The sequence below is a fragment of the Glossina fuscipes genome, unplaced genomic scaffold (assembly GCF_014805625.2).
Source record: "Glossina fuscipes isolate IAEA_lab_2018 unplaced genomic scaffold, Yale_Gfus_2 231, whole genome shotgun sequence".
NCBI lineage: Eukaryota > Metazoa > Arthropoda > Insecta > Diptera > Glossinidae > Glossina > Glossina fuscipes.
In genome coordinates, this window is record NW_023998574.1 from 390,352 (window position 1) to 405,599 (window position 15,248).

Consider the following 15,248-nt stretch of genomic DNA (forward strand, 5'->3'; position numbering starts at 1 on the left):
GACGATCGCAACAATCAGAAGAGCTTATCTTTTATCATACCGATCGATTCAGAATGACTTTCTAACATGGTCTGTTCATGTGTTCGTTTGATGTCTGCCCTTGTATTCTTGTGTTCAAATTACAGACCGAAAATATTCTGATAAAATTTGGTAAACTGAAGTGTTTCGGCTCAAAGACTAAGGCTGCTGAAAACGGTTGGTATCGGATCACTTTTTCGATTACTCCCCACAAAAATATTGCAATTTTTAGAATTTTGCGGCAAAAATCGGATAGTAATAATATTTCGGTATTCTAAATTGATGTTAGAACTTTGGATCGAATGGAACAACTCTTTGCCATATTAACTGCTTCTGCGCAAACTGAACCTTTTTTTACGGTCAAAATTTTAATTTTTAATACTTCTTGATGAAAATTCGATTGTAATAATAATTTGACTTAAAAATTAACCTTACCGTATTTGGATCGGGTAGACTAATTTTTTGAATCCTAAGTCATGTTAGAATTTTACTAAAAAATGAAATGGGCGCCAGAAGCGCCCATTTTAATATTTTATGATGAAAAAACTTGTTTTTACCGAATCAATCGAGGGAAATTTTCATCAGGCAGATCTATTTTTTTGACCGCACCTCATATTGGGCCTCTCATAAAAGCAAACTCTACTACGGCGACAGCACCTAATGTAGTTTGCTATAACGGAAACAACAAGAAAGTAAGTTCGCTTAATTTACATTAACGTTCAAGCATCCTTCAATACGCGCCCTTTCAGGGAACATAAATTGACATAAAAATAGTATGTAATTTTTGGCGCATTACTAACAAATCGGAATGATGTAGGGTATCTACCGATCGGCCTTGTCCGATTATGGCATTCTTACTCGTTGATTAACAACGTAAAAGAACAAACTTGGCTGCTGGGCTAACCGGTGCAATAACTTTTCCATTAGATTTTATAAGATGTGGCCATTACTCTTCTTAAAGAGGTGTACACTTTTACTGTGTATACGATATGGGGAGATGAACTATGCTTTGATGGGAAGCATAGATGTGCCGAAACTCTCAACTCCCAGCGGTGATCCCCGGGCAACGGCTTCGGCCGGCTAAGAAGAGTTTAAGGTTTTGGGCTGCTAACTCGGCGACGAGTTTCTGAGAGATGGTGGAGGGGTTGGCTGGAAGAAGAGCTCTTACTCAATAAGCTAGTTACTACCGAGGAAATATATTGAATGGTATTTAAGTACAATGAAGGTAGTAATCTAGCGAGTGCATGGTAGAGTGCATTAGACTAGTCTACCATGTTCAGTGCAATACCCGAGACCTATATATCTTGAAGAAAAGTAGTTCACTTGGGGCTGGCAACCAGGAAAGTATGGAGAATCCGAAGCAAGTACGGTTGTTTTTAACAACCGCCCAAAGTATGCCATAAGGCTTTGCAAAACAAACTGGGAGCCACGGGGGTCAGGAAGCTCGCCTCACAAAGCCACGTATGCCTGCGGGTATATGATGGACTTTGTCCTTAAGTCGTAATAAATAAATAAATTAATTATACTATTAATGCAAAAAGGAATTGACGGACGGCCTTCCCTTTGGCCGATTGATAGAAAATGTCTGGTAAATTAATTAATACATGCAAAAATGGAAAAGGGATATGACGAATACGTTTTCCCCTTTTACCTATTTTTACTTTTGAACACATGTCACGGATGCCTGCGGGTAATGGTGGTAATTGATCAACAGCACAGTGGAAGCCTTATGGCGGAAGCAGTCAGTTGATCAATTTGTGGGTCCTGACTGCTTGGGTGCGGCCCTTCGCGGAGTACTCGTGGTGGTTGTGGTTGGCGAGTTCCTAGCTAAAATGGAACAATTGAGTGCAGCTAGGCCTCGCCATTCACCAGAGTGGGGTTTATTGTTCCATACACAATAAACTGTTCTGGACTCTGGTGCTGTTTAGGCCCCTACTCTGTGGGATTGTCTAACTCGCCAGGGGGCGTAGTACGCTTAAAAGTGGCTTGAGCCACCGTGGGGTTAAGCCTTTCAGGCAGGAACCCACGTTAAACCCTTGCCACAAATTCTGTGTATACGATATATAAATATTTACAGCGTCGTTGATTTTCCGACTAGTGGTAGGCAATTATCGTCTACTTTTAAAATTAACACTCTATATAAAGTTAAGCTTCCGTTGCAAATCGATTACTTTTTACTTTCTGATTTTTTTTAAATTTCAGTGTCAAAGCCCTTGAGATCCTAACTGTAAGCACTAAAAAAAAATTTCTGAGTTAAAAAGTTTCATAATTAAATGATTTTTTTTTAATCATTGAATAATAAATAATTTATTTTAGAAACCAAGTCAATCCTAATAGAAATCTTATTAAAAATTTATTTCGCAGACGTTTTAACAAAGCAATAAAGAGTATGAAAATCATTTTACCTCGTTACTAAAACATGTATGTAAACAAAGAATTTTACTACTTTTGTTTATTTTAGATTTCATGAAATTAACCGATCGGGGCATTCGTACCATTGATGTATATATACCGCTCCATAAATTCTTAGGATTGCCAAACAAACAACAATCTTAAGGTAAAGTCCGAGTTTATTCATTAAAACATAATTTCAATCAAGAATTGTGCATTCCTTCCAAGGTTTCTCTAACTCTTCTATGCCTTGCTAATAGAACAATTTATGAAATTCTTCAGAGTTGATTTTATCTCTTTCTGGTGAGAATTTTTGGAGAATAGCAAAGAGAAAATAATCGCTGGGATGTAAATGGGGAGAATACGGTGGTTGTGGAACCAATTCGAGTGCAATTCATGCAATGTTGCTAGTGTTATGATCGACTCGTGACACGGTGAATTGTCTTGCTGAGACAGTATTTCTTTTTTATAACATTTGAGAACGTGAGCAGCCACTTCTCTATCATTTGCTTCGACGGGGCAGACTCCAATTGAAAGCTGCTTTGTTTGAACAATATCTTTTCTCACTGATAGAAACAATGTTTTATCCACAGAAGAAATTCAGATTATTCCATTGTTTTGATAATTACAAAAGCATTGTCTCTAAAACAAGTGTAACTTATAAACTGGGGTCGGAATGTCATCACATTTTGCTACATTTCCTAAGACGACTACTAATACCTGAAAATCATATGATGGCGTTAATAGTGCCGACATATGCACGCCACCCAACAAGCTTATTAGCTGATGTGTTATAAATAAGATCATATATGTATATATACGTGTGTATGTATAAGGCACATCAGTTAATAATTCTCGGGAAACGTGAGCGTTAGAAGAGCGTTACAGAATAATCACATTATTTTTAGAATATGACGCCTCCAAACGATGTCTAAACTTTCATCTCTTTGCGATGATTGTTTTTACGGGTTGCCGAAGCTGAAGCATATTTTGATAATCTCGACACAGAGTATTCTATAATAAAGGGATCGGAATATTAAAAAAGCGTTGCACTGATTGTGTCACTTTTGAAGAATGCTGTGTTGCCGACTGTAGTCGGATCTATAAAAGAAATAGGTTTTTTCCTTATTGAGTCCTGGCAATTGTGAACCGATGTACTTTATGTATTTTATTTTATTTTCTTCTTTTTACTAAAGTTGAGAAATAGCATATAATTAATGTGTTAATTTGCAAATTGAAAGTTCAAATAGATAACTTGGTAGTGCTTATTGTTATTGGCGTTGCTGATTTGATAACTTGCCAACATCTTACTGCTTGCATGACTTTCAGTTACAATAATGGGATCGTGTGTATGCATATTCCTCTCCTTTTTCTTATATTCTTTACATATAGTAATAAGCTATACTTTCACACATAATACGTTTATAAGTAAACGAAAGTAATGCACAGGAAAAGTATCAATGAATTTATGTCCAGACATATATTTAACCACAGCTTTATAAGCGTACGTCTGTCGATAATAGGTAAGCAACCAACCAGCATGAGATTAAACTTGAGGTAAAGGAAAAAAAATAAAAAAAATATTCACACAATTACTTCGGTTGTTTGTAGAAAAGTAGTTAGTTAGTTAGGGTGTAAAAAGACAACACTTACAATAGCAAAAGTTTCTACAAAAACTGAAAACAAAGATTTCCTAGTGCCATTAATAGCCTAAGGATAAATAAAACAATAACTTTGAATAATAAGCTTTATAAAATAGCAGTAGTAACAATAACAACAACAGAAGCAATAACTTTCTCATAACTTTATATGAGAAATTAATTTAATTTCAATAGCTATTCCTGTGCACATGATTCAATCGTTTGGTTATACCACACAACATAGGCAATTGTTTGCTTTTCTTATATGCACTTTTTGTAAATGTATGTATACGTATGTATGCATGAAATAAATGGTCAGTTAACTTAAAAGCAAAAGAAAGGATTTGTTTTGTTTTTCTTGCCTAAAATGTCTCTTCTTTTCTTTTGACTATATATACCCCACCTCTGGATTAGGAAAAACCTGCCCAGTGTAAACGACAAACGGACAGACAAGCAGATAGATAGTCTGTCCAAAGACAAGAAAGAAATATTGTCACCATTTATAAAAAGAGACAGTATAGGTATAGTATGTACACGGGCGAGCATGTGTGTTTGTTGGTTCGATTATAGTTAGTTAGTAAATATGCATATTTATTGCATGTTTGGCCGGCTGTGGAAATGCTTGTTAAAAGAAATATAAAACCAGAAGTAAAAGTAGTTTGTTATTTTCGAAAGGTCATAATTTACAATTTGTAAAAATATTCTTGGTTTCTGGCTTCGGCGTCAGTTACTTACTTACTTACTTACTGAATAAGAGATTTTTTCTTTTTATTTATTAATTTTTTTGTTTCTTTTATCACATATCTCTTTTTGTAAGTTTAATAAAAATCACAGAAAATATAGCATGCAGCTGGCAAATATTATAAAAATATTAAACTCTATTTATGTTTTAAGATGAAAGGAGATTAGAAAAACTAGCAAATTTAAATAATCAGCATGATTTTGTTTGATTTGATTACGTTGGCATATATTAAGTAATTACTATTTTTTTCAGCCATAGTCAGTTATTGTTTAACTATGATTTAGTTTGAACTATTAACAGTTAGTTAGTAAAGCGAAGACCGCCAGTTTATTTTAATAAAATTTTGTCCTTTCACCATTTATTCCATTTCATGCTGTATTTTTCATTTCTTCCGCAAATCTAAACATATCATGGCAGCAAACCGCGACATTGAGCAGATGTTATGCAAGCGCAATATGCACCTTTCTGGAATTTTTTGAGTTTCCAAAAATTTATTGTTTCGAATTATTATCAAAATAGTAAATCTGCGAGATCGAGTAATATTATTCTATTAACCGATTTTGAAGAAAACTGTTCTTAAACACTAAAAGCAATTGTGGCGGGAGCGCGATTGGATTGTTCTCAAATAAGGTCACAAAACCATCTGTACAATTAGAACAATTTGAGGGGTGAAGAATCGCAAGAAATATTACATAAGAATCCTTGTCAAGCTTTTAAGCGATTCGCAGAAATTGTACATAACCATAAATGCTTCACAATATCCCAAAGATGATCGAAATTATTATAAATTAAGTTCCATACTGTACAAGTTGAGATAAATTGGCATTAAATTTCATCTCCACTTCTGAATGTTTGACTTGTTGTCCCATAGATTGATGTTTGAGATGTCAAGGCCAGAACACGATCAAAGAAAGGGTTTGCACAGAAGGATTTGCGGCCCAAGGATTTAAATTCGCGCTACTGCATTAATTTGTTTGAATGAAGTCTATGAAATCTGCTACTTGCTTGTGAACCTTAATAAAACAAACGATAAAGATATGGTGTAACAACAACCATATGAGTTTTTACCAAGACAGTGGCTTCCGAACATGTTTTGCTAAGGTGATCACGTCAAAAATTATAAAGAAATTTCAATGAATTGGAAAAATAAACAAGCAAATTTATTTTTGAAATACCTATTTTGCAAGTGTGGTCAGAATATAATGTCATATACCTCATTATATCAAGGTTATATGAAATTATAGGAACAACGACCAGACTTACAATTTGATGGTCATGGTGTTCACATCATTTTGCATAACAAGGAATGCTACAACATTCACGTCAGTGAACGTATTAATAACTACTTATGCTAGATCCAAAAACCTATAGATACAGTTACCTCTTTCATTACTTTGTTTATTTTGACAGTTCAAATAATAGTTCGAAGAAAAAAAGCAAAGACTTAAATTCAAAATACTAGCAGACTGTCAACATTGTATTCAACTCGTTTGTTAATAATCTTGTAATATTAAATGTTGGTGACCTTACATAAAAAGTTGATAACCAAATATTGTTTTCGACCATCTCTGTTTCGATTTTTATGTCATTACAAACAAGAGCATGCTTTTAAACTGAAATTTAGTATAACTTGATTAAATATATTCACTAAAATTTCAAACATTTGGCAGGATTTTCATTTAACTTTTCTCGCAATGGCTGTATTGGATCAATTTCTAAATTGCTGACAGTTTAAAGCCGAATTACTAAAACCGAAATGCTTTCTTAGTTGTTGGCCGAAGTTTTCGATGCATTTCCAAAAAAGAAAAAAGAAAAAAATTAGACCCAAACGGTTCCCTCCTCCTTTTTCCATAACGAAAGCAAACCAAGCGTAATGAGGTTTCTTTAGTTTTTCGTTAAATGATATACTAACACAATTTTTGCTTCTACTTTCATTACATTTGCAAATGAAAACAATAAATGAACGAGATAAAAGAAAATTAAACAAACAACAACGACTACAGCAACAGTTGTTACTACTAACTCAATAGCTGACTTTCTTTTATAGATTTAGCAGAAACAAAAAAAAAAAAATCTGATACATTTACTGCCGAAAAAAAAACAATAAAACAGTAAAACAGTTTTTTTCGAGTTTTTAAACTAATGAGGGTTAATTAGTAATAACAATAACCGCACAATTGTAAGCTTTAATTAAACTTTACAATGTGAATAAAGAAAAAAAATAGAAGAAATTATAAAACATATGAACGAACACATATTCTTTTAAAGCTTTGCTAAAAAATATCTCATACGCGCTGGGCTTCCTTTCATAATTTAAAGTAAAATGTCTAAACATTACCCACTTCCCTAATGTTAATGTTAATTATGTGGCTGTTTAACATGTTGTTGCTGTTTGTTTACTCGTTTTTCTCTTTTTTTTTTGCTATTGGGTAATATGCTCAATTTCATGTGTGACTTTTTTCATCTCTCTACATTACGTTTTTATAACATAGCATCATCATCACCATCGTCATTATCGTTTTCATCATTATCATTATTATGAGATATTGTTGCATGCAGATTACATCATATAATGCACAGGTATGGATGGGTAAACGTATGGATGGATAGATGGCATCGTGTGCATAAAACTTGCATCAAATTACTAATGACAAGCTTTTGCATCACGGCTCGCACTAGATGTAAAAAGTCGATAGGTATTACGATATAACTAATTTGAAAAAAATTTCAGTAAAATTGCTACGCTAAAATTAAAAAACTGTCTTCTACATTTAACTCAAATCTAATAGACAGATGAGGCACTTTAAAGAAAAACTATCGCAAATACTTCTTATGTTGCTTATATTGTCGAACCATTTCAGTTAAGGCATCTTGTCTTTTTTCTGCTTTGAACTCGATTAAACTGGATAACTGGCATCCGGGCGGCCTCTCTCAAACAAAAGCCACCCAGGAAGTAATTTTTCAATTAATCCGAAAGCTTCTTGCCCGACTGACAATTATTGTCTAGATCTTTCTGCTTCTAATCAGCACTGTTTCCGATTTATGCAGTTCTACTTAGCGGATCAGCGGTTCTCCAAAATTAGAGACGTGCGAGCACACCGTCAAGCTACCCGATAAGAAACAAAAGACCATCATAAACAGCGCAGGGGGATATTCTATTTGTCACAAGTAAATTTGAATTTTAAGAAAACAATTACAGAATTTATTTGTACATCTATTATTTATTTTATATATATCATTTTGTGAAGTCTTGTACTATCAATTACAAAAAAAATATTTAAAAAAGTTTTTGGTAAACGCAGGCGAGTTCTTACTCTGTTTTAATAAACTATCAAAGTTGATAGTTGAAGACACCTTAATAATGGACATTTCAAAATCGAATTTAAGCTAAAAAGCGCTCGACATTTTGATACCATAGTTTAGAAGTCAAGAGAAATCATCATACGAACCTGACCCAAAGAGAAAGGTAAAAGAACATTTAAGCCAAAAATGGAATTTCCAAGCCTAGAGTAATAATAAGTATATATTATATGCATAATACTATGTTTTATAAACAATTAGCATATTTAATAAGCTACCTATATTGGAGAAGAATTCAAACATGTGACTAATCTAGCAGTTGATGTGCAGATCGCAATTTTGTCGACATCGACGAAAAAAGAGTTTTTTGAAGAGCAGATCCTAAAGGAGTGAAAAAATATTTCTAATTCCGCGTAAGAATCCTATAAAGTTAATATGAGATACTTTGGACAAATTTTTCTTGATAGATGGAAGAAAAATATAAAGCTTCGATATCTAATCGGTTGTAGTGAGTGAAAAAAAAAAATCAATTAACGTACGTAAATAAATTTCAAAAAGTTATCTCCGCTCGCAAAAGATGAACAAGATAAGAACTGTTGTACTTCCTTTTAGTCTCTTCCGCATTTCGAATATAAAACTAACAAGATACTCTTAATCGTTTTGCATACTTGCACATGCATCTTGCTTACACATATATATATGTAAGTGTATATGTAGATATTTTCCCATGTATATGATGTAACAACAAAGAAAGTCTGCTTTTTTTTAATACTTCCGATATAAATTAAAGTAAATTAAAAGTAAAAAACCGACAACTTTACAAGCTGGCAGATTAATTTGGTTTTTTTTTTTTTCTTGCAGTTTTGACGCAAACGTGTCAAAGCAAGTCAATTTCTGTACGAAAAGTAGGAAAATAAATCTGTCGACTTTGTATTGACATAATAATGGCAAGTTAGATAAGTACCTACAGTCAGCCCTAAAATAAGAAAGAGAATTCCGACGTTATTTGGTGAAAGTTTAATTTTGTCAAATTCTTTTTAATAATAAATAATAATAACAGTAAATGTATATATATAACGGAAATGGATGAATGGAATGGTTCACAACCTAATGATGATATTTTCCTCTATTATTATGCTTTCCTTTTTTTTTAACGCGAAGCTAATGAATTGTGAAAAATCAGTAAAGCATATATGTGTCTATATAAAAAGGTAAGTCTGAGATTGTGTATACTTGTACATTTAAACTTTTTTTAACAATTCCCAACCTCATCAATGTTATAAACTTAACAGAAATGTTTTTGTAAACGAAAAACAATCAATGGCAGTAGTGAAAACGCTAAAAGGAGTTAACTTACAATTCTAGTATAAAAAAACAAAACATACACAAAAAACAAAAATATATATAGAAAAAAAGTGTGCGACCAAACGAAACCGTGACCCAGCTATAAACATAACAATAGTAGTTTCGTTGATTTTGTGAGCTTAGTTTTAAAAGTAAAAAACAAAATGAAAATAAAAAAGAAAGCTACGTTTCTCTTAGGTCGAATTCTGAATACCTATCACCTCAACTCGATCACTAAATCGTCATAGCCACCTTCGTTTTGAAGGTATGTAAGGTCATTTTTCTCGAATCTTACTTGACATGATGGCTTGGTTCTACTTTGTTCATGTGTATCATCAAACCATCGAGCCGTCGTCAACCATGTGTGAAAAATTTCCAACAAGCGAAACATATTATAATGTTCCCGTGCAAACAGGATATAAAAGTGTAGGCAATGAGCGAAAAGAACACTTTGTTAATAAGATACAACATTGAGCGCATACTTCGACTTTGGAAACTCGAAAGTATCGACGATCAGTTCAGAATTTCAAACAAATCGCTAATGTGAATAATCAGGTTACAGAATCCTTTATGTTTACCTAAAAGTTTTGCAATCGCATTGAAAAAATTAATATACCATCATACTTTGGCGATGAATATAATAAAAGGTAACAATGAAACATATATATGCACAGCGAAGTAAATGTATATATGCGAGTGTTTCGCTTGATCATTTTAATTTTTTGCTTTTGGTAGCCTTTAAACCATTTGCCATTGAGATGGAAAAATATCGAAATGGAATCGCAAAAACTCATTTTGGAAAAGAAAAAAACAATAAATTACATACATTTGCAGTCTAACTCTATTAAAAGGTAAAACACGTAGAAATATTTATTTTTACGATTTACGAAGCAAGCAGGTGCAACCACCACCAGTCAAATAGTCCATCGTCAAACAATTTCTTTTTCCAATCTTAATGAAATCTTTATACCGTAACCGAGAAAGATTAGTCGCATCTATCATGGCAGTGAAGGCTACATATAAAATTTTCTGGTCATCTCCTCACATCATAAACAAAAGAAACGACAACTTTTATATGTCAATAAATTTCGCATATAATGAGGTGATGACGGTGATTGTAATGCGATAACTACCATTCATAATAGAATATTAAAAAGACTTTCACTTAGGAGAGCTCTTGCAGAAACGGTTCAGTACATTTGCAATGGAATTTACATGTACAAATATATTGAATTTACGATAACCGCATTTGGCCTATAAAATATATCCCACTACTACTATTCCGGTAGTAATGTACGAAAATACACTTTCGATATCCCACAAAAGGTGTAAATTAAATCCAGATCCCTTTCGACATTGACTTATGTTCTGAGTAGTGCGTGCTTTGTTTTTCGTCTGCGATTTTTTAATTGTTTTCTGTGTCTTTGTGTATTTAACTCGTGTGTTTTCTGTGGTTTTGCAAAAACTGATCATCGCAGATACGATATTTGCTTTCGTTTTCTGTAAATATAATAAAAAAATTGAAAAAAACAAAAAACATTAAAGAAAAATAAAATATTGAAAACAATTGTGATTATCCTCAGCAGTTCCCAAACCTTTTTAAGTGAGCGGTTATTTCCCAATTTACTAAATAATAGACAGCCATAAGGCATAATGGCCCCAGGGCCGCCAGATAAAAACTCAAATAGATTTCATCTATTAGCAGACGTATCCTACCAAAGAAAAAAAAATTAAAAATTCCGACTTTCCGGTGTTGCCAACCAATAGCATCATTCCTATTGACAAAAAATATGTTGTGATTTCTCCAACTGATCCTTACATAACAATTTCGCAAATCAGCCCTTTCGCTATTTAAAAAACACTAGATAGCATTACAACATATATAGATTCTATATCGATTGGAATTTACGCGATGTGAATTTACTTGTCCTCGCTGGGAACCCGCGCGCAACCGAAAAACTCATAAAATCGAAATTAGCTAATTTATGTGCTATATCCGCTAAACTGCATGACAAACTGAACTCGGTTAAAGGCATTGTTTATGCCCCATGTTTTAAGCATGTGTCGGAAGATGAAATTGACTGAAGTCTACAAATTCACCAAATTAAATGACGATGGAAAAACTTGCTCTCCTACAGGAAGAATTAATTTGACTTTTGACCGCTATCGGCTACCGGCAACGGTTGATGTAGCTTGGTACAAATGTAAAGTAGAACTCTACATTCCAAATCCCATGAGGTGTAAAAACTGCCAACGCCTGGGTCATACGGCAAAAAGATGCACTAGTCCTCCATCCTGTGCTAACTGTGGTCTTCCTCCACATACCGAAAACTCTATGCGTAGCTTCTGTTTAAATTGCAACGATCAACACTCGGCGTTACACAAACAATGCCCACGTTTTATACAAATGCGTGAAATTCTAAAAATCAAAACAGAAAATTACTGTAGCATGAGTGAAACGCGACGCAAATACCGGGAAATTAATCCATCTGGAACCCAAAGAATTAGCAAAAGCAATACCTTCGCTGTGGTCGCCTCGCAAAACACACCTTATAAGTCTTTAATTCCAATTCCTTCCAATGAAAAATATGTTCTCTCATCAACCAAAAATTACATTGCCAAATCAGTTCCATTGCCCGGCAAAGATAATATTGAAAAAATCAAAACAACAGCAAATATTAAAAAAAATTAAAACAACAACACCTATGCCAAAATCTAATAATCTAAATCCCCCAGAATCACCAGTTCTCAACTCTACTCAACAAATTACAAGCTGTAATGAATCCAATCTTTCATCCCTCAATCAACCTTCAATTTCAAATCATTCACGTGTGCTCACTCGTTGCACTTCAAATTTACGCAAACATCTAAGTACAGATTATTCTGCTGGTAACAACAAATTATTCTCGCAAAATTCTTATAGTGACATTTTCGAATGAGACGCTGACATGTCAACTTAACCTACTTTCCACTCCATGTCACTAGAATTAAATAAAGTTTTTAAAATTCTACAATGGAACATTAAGGGACTTCTTAATAATTTCGATGAACTCCGTACGCTCGTAAGTGATTTCAGTCCAACTTTAATATTGCTCCAAGAGACCCGTTGTAGAACCTCTTTTAATCCTATTCCACCCAAATCATATACTGGATACTTTACGAATTCTGATCAAAATTCACATTCCAAACAAGGAATTGGTGTTTTTATAAAATCAAGTATACCTCACAAACGCATAAGTTTAAGCTCAAACATGCACGCCGTAGCGATACAAATAATGTTAAATATAAAATTTACAGTGCTTTTGCTCTATATCCCACCTTCGCAATCGTTTTTTGAGCAAGAATTCTACAATTTATTCTCCGTGCTTTCCCCCCCATTTATTATATGCGGCGACTTTAACAGCTGGAATAACATCTGGGGCTCAACAGTGAACAACACTCATGGTGCTATTTTAGAAAAGGCCTTCATTCAAAGCAATCTCTGCATTTTAAATGATGGAAGACCACCGCACCTTTCAACTCATCACACTTTTTCACATATTGATTTAACATGTTGCTCTCCCTCACTGCTTCCTTTGGTTTCCTGGTCTATTTCTGATGACCTACATAATAGTGATCACTTTCCAATCATAATCGATCTTAAACTTTCAATGTCCATGATGCTGCTATTGTGTCTAAAGCGATTTGCACGGCTGCTCATCTTTCTATTTCTCAATCCGACAGCTCTTTTAAACGAACTAGGCTTCCTTGGTGAAACAACACGCTTTCCTTTTAGAGGAAAAATAAAATGGATCTATGGCACCGCTTTAAGAGATGTCCTGATCAGGATCACTTGTTATTATACAAAAAGGCCAATGCTCTATTCAGGAAGGAAAATCAAAGGCACTTAGTTTCGAAATTTTTTCGAGAGGAATTCACAGAAATACATCGATGAAAGTTGTCTGGAACAAAATCAACAGACTTAATGGGACTTCAAACCTGAACGAAATTTCTGCCATCTGCACTCCCAATGGAACTGATGCACAAGATATTTCTAATTACTTTGGACAAATGTGGTGCGAATACTCCTCTGACAGCAACTTTTCTAGTGCTTTCATCGAAAATAAAAGGACTCTAATTTCTCTTTCAAATTGTATTGACAGATGTGCCACCTTCCTGGAAAATTACATATCTACCTTAGAACTTGAAAGTTGTCTCTCAAAATCGAAAGGGAGGACACCTGGTCTAGACCGCATCTCCTACCAAATGATCAGTACGCTCTCTAATTCAAGTAAAAAGAAATTACTGGACCTATATAATACGGTGTTTTTGACTGGCCATATACCCTACATGTGGAAACTGGCAGCAGTTGTTCCAATTCCAAAGTCTAAATATGTCTCCATCGCATCGGATTATCGCCCAATCTCTCTTTTATCTTGCCTGTCAAAACTATTGGAAAAGATTATGGCATCTAGATTATCTTGGTTTCTTGAGTCCAAGAACCTGATAACAAAGCAACAAGTTGGTTTCAAGCGGGATAGAGGGTGCATCGACGCTCTGTTATATATTTATTATTTTACAAGCAAAGCAATTTCCGACCGAAATCATGGAACGATTGATTTCGAAAAAGCATTTGACAGAGTTGATCTTCATGTTATTTTAAGACTCTTGAAATCATGGAATTTTGGACCCAAATTCTTCAACTACATCAAATGTCGCATCGGCGGTTCAAAGTTAGAATCAACAATCATCTGTCTGATTCCTTTCCGCTAATGAATGGCATTCCGCAAGGATCTCCTCTTTCTGTCACGCTTTTCCAGATCGCTTTCAACGAAATTAGCAAAATTCTTTGCCGTGTACCAAGAGTGGAACGTTGTCTCTACGCAGACGATGTATACATTTCTACAAGAAAAAAGATAGCACGAAGGCAATCAACATCCTCGAATCTATTGGACGAGAGAAGATCTCCTCATGGGCAAACTCGTCAGGGGCTAAAATTTCCATACAAAAATCTAAAAAAATGCACATTTGTCGAAAGCAGATTTGCGATGTAGCAAATCTACTGATGCATATTAATAGCTTACCAGTACTAAACGTACTGATGCTGCATGTACTCTTTCATTAAGGCTCAATTAACTCCACCGTTATATCCAACAAATGCTGAGAAAACCAAGATCCAAACATTTTCGAGAATTCGCCTTGGTCATACAATTGCAACTCACCAATGAATCTTAAAGAAGTCTTCCTCCGCAATCTGCAGTTGTGGACAAACTCTCACTATAAAGCATATTTCTGCGACTGCCTTAACTTTTCCTTGGCTAGAAGTATTGCATTTGGAACGACTAACCCTTTGGACATTCTACAATCAGCTTCAGAACAATATATTACTTTTTTAATACTACTAAGCTCATTATCTAATGTATATTTGTATACATTGTACATTTGTATACATGTATTATGTATATTTATTTATATTAGAGCCGATAGCCTTTGCTGCTAGTGCTCAATGTCTTTTTTTTTTAGTGTAAGAATTTATTTCATTAGTCTAAAATTATAATAATAATAATAATAAATCCAGATCGATTAAGCGATATCTGTCTTGTGGAAGCGACTAGTCATTCTTAGTTATAAATGGTGTATAAGTCTAAGTCTAATCGTTTTTGTACGCTGCTATAACCACCATTAAAATTTTTGGCTCCCCATACTTTTATTTTTTGTCATAAAAAAGTGAATGCGATAAAATATTTATCTTTCACCTTTCTGCCACCACCGTGATGTCCGGCATAATTAATTCAGAATTAACATACTTAGCTTTTCACATTTCAATCCGCGCG

The 15,248-nt window shown here is 34.1% G+C and overlaps 1 protein-coding gene across 3 annotated transcripts in view; it reads right to left on the reverse strand.

The window, feature by feature from the left end:
- LOC119642585 (microtubule-associated protein Jupiter-like) overlaps positions 1-15,248 on the reverse strand; it is a 153,817-nt gene that overhangs the window by 31,816 nt on the left and 106,753 nt on the right. The window lies entirely within an intron of this gene.